Genomic DNA, 7781 nt, shown 5'->3' with positions numbered 1-7781 from the left:
AGTAGAACATACTTAGCGCTTGGTACTGTAGCCGCCTATCAACTTTCTTAGATGGGTCCTTCAAATAATCAACGATCTCCTTTCTCCAATCATCGGCCGCCAACTCCACTGCCATTGCCCCATAAATCGGTCGATATCCAGAAGCGCCTTGAGCAAGTTTATTGGCTTCTTCATTATAGGCTTTGGGAATATGCTCGATCATCACAGTCTTGAATTCTTTTAACAACTGGAGACATTCTTCATGATAAACCCTCAAAATATCATTTTTGCATTCATACTCTCTGAGCAACTGATTAATAACCAGCATAGAATCCCCAAATATCTCAACAGCATCGGCCTTGATTTCTCTTAATAATTTAATCCCCTTCAATACAGCTTGATACTCAGCTTGATTATTCGCAGCAATCTTCTCAATCGGCAGTGAGAACTCAAAACTTGCCCCCTGAGGCGATATTAGTACTATGCCGATTCCTGATCCTACTCCACAAGATGATCCATCAAAGAATAAAGTCCACGGCGCAGGTTCCACCACTTTAACTTCTAAGCCATAATGCTGAGTCACAAAATTGGCCATGACTTGCCCCTTGACAGCTTTAGCCGATTCATACCTTAAGTCAAACTCGGATAATGCCAAAATCCATTTTCTGACTCTCCCATTCAAAATCGGCAATGACAACATGTACTTAAAAACGTCATCCCTACAGACAATAGTACATTCTGCTGATAATAAATAATGCCTGAGTTTGGTGCAAGACAAATATAGGAATAAACATAGCCTTTCAACCGAAAAATATCTGGTTTCGGCATCCAAAAGTCTCCTATTCACATAATAAAGTATCCGTTCCTTGCCCTCAAATTCTTGAATAAGAGCCGATCCGATAGCATTTTCATCAGCCGATAAGTACAATTTAAACGGCTTATCCCTTTGAGGAGGTACCAACACTGGTGGGGTCACCAAATACTTTTTAATATCCTCCAATGCTTTTTGTTGATTGGACACCCATAAAAACTCTTGATCATCTTTATGCTTCAACAAAGGGCTGAACGACCGAATTCTCCAAGATAAATTTGATATGAATCTCCGGACGAAATTGATTTTGCTGATCAACGACTGAAGCTCGGTTTTATTCGTCAGAGCAGTAACTTTATTGATTGCACCAATCATCTTCTAACTGACTCGATGCCTCTTTGGTGAATCATGAAACCCAAAAACTGTCCAGCCAATACACCAAAAGCATACTTATTTAGATTCATTTTCAGCCCATGTTTTCTTGTGCACTCCAAAATTTTACGTAAATCAGCCAAATGCTCCTTATAACCTTCTGACTTAACCACAACGTCATCAATATAAATTTCAACTATCCTACCGATAAACTCATGGAATATGTAATTCATGGCCCATTGATATGTAGCCCCTGCATTCTTCAATCCGAAAGTCATGACGATCCACTCAAATAATCCAACATGCCCAGGACATCTGAACGCAGTCTTAGCAATGTCTTCTTTAGCCATAAATATTTGATTATATCCAGCATTACCATCCATGAAGCTAATAACTTTGTGCCCTGCAGCAGCATCTATCAACACATCGGCAATCAGCATCGGGTAACCGTCCATCGGTGTTGCCCTGTTAAGATTCCTGAAATCAATACAGACTCAGAGACCATTTTTCTTGTACACAGGAACCACATTAGAGATCCATTCAGCATAACGACACTGCCTAATGAACTTCGCTTCAATTAAACGAGTAATCTAGGCCTTGATATCAGGTAATATTTTAGGATTACAGCATCTAGCAGGCTGCTGATGTGGCCGATGCCCTAGTTTTATAGGCAACCGATGTTCAACAATAGAACGGTCTAAACTAGGCATTTCATAATACTCCCAAGCAAAACAATCTTTATATTCTTTTAATAACTGAATTAACTCTTGCTTGTACTCAGGATCTAACTTAGCACTAATATACGTCAGCCTTGACTTGCTACCATCACCTAGATCTATTTGTTCTAACTCATTGGCTGACGTAAACCCATGATCTAATTTTCATTCTTCGATATAATTATCCATCAAGACGATTTTTCGGAGCCAACTGCTTAGATCAGCTGTAGGTCAAAATCAGATACCTTGACAAAATCGGTATCCCATACCTTGCCCGACATGCAGCTTACCATCTCATAACTCCATTGTTGGGCATCGGCTGCAGCAATGCTGAAGGAGGAATCAGCGTTGACAATCTCCATAGAATCTCCGACCCATTGAATAACACATTGGTGCATGGTCGAAGGGATGCAACAATTCGCATGTATCCAATCACATCCCAAGAGCAAGTTGTAGGACCCTTTTCCATTAACAACAAAGAAAGTAGCAGGTAGAGTCTTACTTCCGATAGTCAGATCAACACAGAGTGCCCCCCGAGCTGGCGAGACATTACCCCCAAAATCTTTGAGCATCATGTCAGTCTTTATCAGGTCTTCCTCGCCTTTGCCGAGCTTGCAAAACATGGCATATGACATTATGTTCGCTGCTGCACCTCCATCTACCAGCAATTTGGTGACGGGCCTCCCATCATCTTGTCCCTTGAGGAACAATGCTTTCAAGTGCCGACGTTTTTCCTCTTCTGGTTTTTCAAAAGTAGTCGGCATCGGATCCAAAGCAAGTTGAGCCATCCCTCCTTCCGTGTCTGATGTTTCTCCATCGCTAGCGGGAGCCATAAACTCCATTGGCAAGATGAATACCATGTTAATATCTGCAGCCGATTTGCTTGTGCCTGCATCATCGACTTTTGGCTTTGCACGCTGTACTTGAGACTTAACTTTCTTTTTCTCTAGAGTGTGTCTTTCTTCTTGTTGTTGTTGCTCCCACTGGCATTGGCGTTGAACTCTCCTCTTCTGAGATTTGGTTAACCCATCTGGGCACCACCGAGGATGCCTTACACCACTGTGCTCCGGGGCCCGCCATCTTTCCAGTTCGTGACACAACGGCTCTTCATCAAGGACTCTGTTATTAGCCCTTTCCTCTAGCCGATCATGAACGCTTACTGTCATCCGATCTTTTACTGTAATTCTGCCCCCCGGCCGATCATGAGTTGGAACACGCTTTTCTTCATAATCACGCCTATCCCTGATGATCAGCCTCTGCTGCCTATCATCAAAACATGGTCTTTTGAAGCATTGGCTATCTCGAAATGGCCCATTGCATTCTAGACAATTATCAGTTGACGGTAGTTTGATTCCTTCCTCCCAATAGTATATGAAGAACGGGCATCTCCAATGATCCTTGTGCCGACGTATCATCTCTTCTTCACGTCATGCTTCTTCATGCTGTCGTTGGAACTTATTTAACAACATTTGAGACATTTACAGGATGTCGTATTCCTTTCGAACATTCAGTCCCTTCAATCAGATATTTCCCCTTTACCTTTCTAGCCGATATTTGGACTTCCGGATCAATGGCTCCATTGGCTTTAGCCGATTGGGAATTCAATACTTTAGCCTTACCATTGACTTCTACCATATTGGTTGGGAAGGGGTGTTGATCAATTCTCATCGGCTTTGATGGCTTCTTCGGGATCTCAAACTTAAGCCTTCCTTGCTCAATTGCTGTTTGAATCTGCTGACGAAAGATCTTGCAATCATTGGTACTGTGGGAAGTAGCATGCCATTTGCAATACTTGATCTTTTTCAACTCATCAGCCGATGGAATAGCATGATATTGAGAGAGCTTGATTTATCCCTCTTGTGACAATAGATCGAAGATCTTTTCGGCTTTGGTCACGTCAAACCCAAACTTTGGACCTTATTCTTTCCCATAAGGCATTGTCATCGGCTTTTTGTTTCCGAGCCATTCAGCCAAGCCGATTTCAGCCTCTGCTTCGATATCCGAATACTCCACATATGCGACCCTCTTTTGGAAATTCCTCTTTTGTTCATAGGGGCGCACATCTTGGTTCGACAACCGATGTAACAATTGGGTCAGGCTTTCAAATTCTTGTGATGCATATTTCTCTTTGATATGTGGCAAAAGCCCTTGGAAAGCTAACTCAGCTAACTATACATCATTCAGGGTCAGACTATAGCATTTGATTCTAACTTCCCTGAATCTCTGTATAAAAGCTGCTACCAATTCATCACTCCTCAGCCTTAGACTAGTCAAATCTGTCAGCTTCATCTCATTATACCAGCAAAGAAATACTTGTGAAATTGCTTTTCCAGATCAGCCCAATAAACAACGGAATTGGCTGGCAATGTCGTGAACCATGTGAACGCCGATCCGGAGAGAGACGAAGAAAACAATCGAACCCTCAGAGCGTCGGTTGTAGCTGCTTCTCCACACTGAATTATAAAGTGATTAATATGCTCAATGGTGGAGGTTTCATCCTGTCCAGAAAACTTAATGAAGTCGGGCACCTTATACTGATTAGGAAACAGAAGTAGATCATATGCAGGTGGATATGGAGTCCTGTACATGTATGTCTGCTGTTTCGGCTTTAATCCAAACTGATCCTGCATCACCACATCTATCTTTGCAGCCCAATCAACCTAACTGTTTGTTTGTACTTGCTGCAGCTGCTCTATCAGCTAGTTTTGTTTTTCCTGACCTGTCGGCTGAGAAGCCGATTGTGGCTGCTGATAAACCGGCTGAGGAGCCATCGGTTGATGTTGCACCGGTCGAGTTGTTGTCGTCTGCTGTTGTCGGAGCTGCTGCGATGGAGGGATAGCCACCTACATCTGGTGCTGGTAAACTGCCTGCTGATGCTAATATTGCTGAGGCGTCATCCATGGTGCCGACATCTGAGGTTGATGTTGATGAATCGGCTGTGAACCTGAAATCTGATATTGGTTTTGTGACGTCATATGTGGAGCCGATTCTTGCTATGGAGGTGGCTATTGTTGTGGTGATGCCTGCAACGGAGGAATCTCAAGGTGTCATACTAATCCGTTGTAGGATCATGCAGCACTAGTTTAATCCCATCCTGATGGTGAACCAAAGTACCTGTCAGCCCGGAGTTTGGTGTATGCATCTGGTATAAACTGGCTGACCGAGGAACTGGAGTCCGAGGTGAAGGAGGTCTCGGTGGTGTCTCCAAAGGTGTATTGGTGGACGTGCCTCCGAAATTGGGTGGCATTCCAAAGCCAGTTTTCAGATCCCATCTGATTGAATTCCCTGCGACTCCTTGCCCCGATGAAGCGATTAACGGCAATGAAGTGGTGAACACTGGAGGAGGCTGAGGTGCCGATTGCTGCAGCAAAGATGTCGAAAACTGTTGAGGCAATGTGTAATAAACACCTTCAGATTGAATCGGCTGAGTGACCAATGATTCTGCTGCAGCTGCCTCAAATGTTGTATGTGTACTGCCAATTCGAGCTCCTGGCATTTTATATGTAGGTCCATGGAAACCCTAAAACATTTCTCCAGTTCTTAGAGCCTGGACAACGGCATTATGTATTGCATTGGTCATGACATCAGATTGGTTAATTAATGCATGATGAAGAGCTTCATTGACCATCTCACTCAACTTCCCTGGATCTTCATGGATGACAATATTGCAGGGAGACAGAGGAGGAAATTTCTTGATAACTTCCCCACTCTTGGTCTTGCTGAACGACTTGAGGAACACCGCCTTGAATTCATCCATAGCCTTTGCCATATCCTCCCTCTATTCAGCTTTCAGATACTCTTCAGTTACCAACATGATGTTCTATTTCGAAACGTTCTAGGGATCAGGAAGTGACATCTTGGAAATGCTTCGTGTCCCACAAGGCATGGCAAAAGTGTGTTGACGCAAAAATCGGGCGGCAACCTGCACATACTAGCATACTGAACCTGAACCAAAGGCATGCCAGTCAATCTGACCTGTTGATTGACAAGGAAACGAGAGGTTAAATTCAGGAGCGAAACGGCTGCTGTACCGAATCTCTCTGATAGGTGGTAACTGCAAAGCTACCGATGCAGATAAAGACAAAAAGCTAAGAGAGCCGATTGTGATAACATGAGTGAAAAAGCTACTAAAACGTAACTTAAACAAAGCTCAATGAACAACACTCGAAACAAATCTAAATCGGCTGTGAGACAGTATATTTTAATGGATCCGATCTAGCTGATAGAAGCTATTTCAAGCTAAATCGATTGATGATAAAAACTAAAACTACAAGATTTAAACTAAAACTTGCAGATCTAGCAGATATCAATAAATTATGAATAAAACTAGAGAAAACAACAGCGATGCGCCCGAAGTTAGAGTCTAGAAAATATTCGGTAAACGCGGAACTTTCCAGCAATCTGGAGATCGAAACGATGCAGCCCTGCTAGCTCGAAAGAACTCGTGGAAAAAGAAAAAAGATTCGATGAAGTCGTCAAGTACGAAAAGTAGATTGCAAAAAAAATTAGGGTTTTCGTTTATGTTGGTGTGTACTCAACTTCTTTAGACCACGCAGGGTCGCTATTTATATCCTAGGATATAGACTCCTTGTCGATCACGACAAATACAAAACATGACGCTAAAGAAACAAATTGCCTAAACAATCTTATCGACCCATGCAAGAGTCGGACTCGACACAAAACCCTAATTGACCACAAAATGCCGCGGGCCCAATTTGGCCCAATCGGCAGTAATGTTCAATCGGCAATCGGCTGAACCCCTTATGCAAAATCGGCCAAGCCTCCAATCGGCAACCCCATCGGCCGGTCTCCATTTATCTCCTCTCAGTCATCTGAATCGGCCAATTTTCCTCCTTCATTCCACAAAGGCCCTCCTACTTCTTTCCGACGTCTATCTTGACACGTGCCAAAAAAAATGGTGTCAACACACACTTCATTAGTATGTCTGATGCTAATCCATGCTTGTATAAGTTGTCCCCGACTAGAATGTACCCCTTGCTGCGTCTTAGGGTATGTGCGGCCTCAGCGCTTTTTGGGTCAATGCAGGGAGGTAGTTTGTGCTCCTTGATGAAGTCGAGAAAAGGCACCCGCCAGTCGACCTCAATCATCAAGGCCTCTCAGTCGGGTTCTATTGGACCCTGAGCAATGGTGCTTTGATTTGGTATCTTGATGGATGGGTGATGCAACTCGTGGACGAAAACACCTAGTGGGACATTAGCTCGATTGGAACCAAGTTTCAAGAGCACATCTGCTCCCACATTATTATCGTGAATCACATGATGAATTTCCAAGCCTGAGAACTTGTTCTCGAGCTTGCGTATTTCCGCGACATACGCATCCATGGTGTCCTTGTTGATATCCCACTTTTTGTTGACTTGTTGGATCACCAGCAAGGTGTCGCCGTAAATAAGTAGTCGCTTGATGCCCAGAGAGACTGCCAGGTGTAGCCCGTGCAGTGGTGCCTCATACACAGCTTTGTTGTTCGAGACCTCAAATAGTATTTGGAATACATATTTGACTTGTTCTCCTGTTGGACTGATGAAGAGTACTCCCGTGCCACTGCCTCCGAGCTTGAGTGAGCCATCGAAGTACATCACCCAATGCTCTGGTAGGTTGGCTGGGGCTTCCACTTGGTTTTGTGGCCATTCTGCCATAAAGTTGACTAGTGCTTGCGACTTGATGGCACTTCAGGGCTTGAAGTCGAGAGTAAGAGCCCTCAGTTCCACTGCCGACTTGGAGATGCACCCAGTGGTGTCTCGATTATGGAGAATATCCGCCAATGGGAAATTAGTGACCACTGAGATCTTGTGTGCGTCGAAATAGTGGCGAAGCTTCCTGGAGGTGATGAGTATAGCATAGAGTAATTTCTAAATTGTCACGTAACGAACCTAGGATTCAGAAAG

Source organism: Panicum hallii, chromosome 2, assembly GCF_002211085.1.
Source record: "Panicum hallii strain FIL2 chromosome 2, PHallii_v3.1, whole genome shotgun sequence".
NCBI classification, from domain to species: Eukaryota; Viridiplantae; Streptophyta; class Magnoliopsida; order Poales; family Poaceae; genus Panicum; species Panicum hallii.
This window is presented reverse-complemented; position numbering follows the sequence as displayed.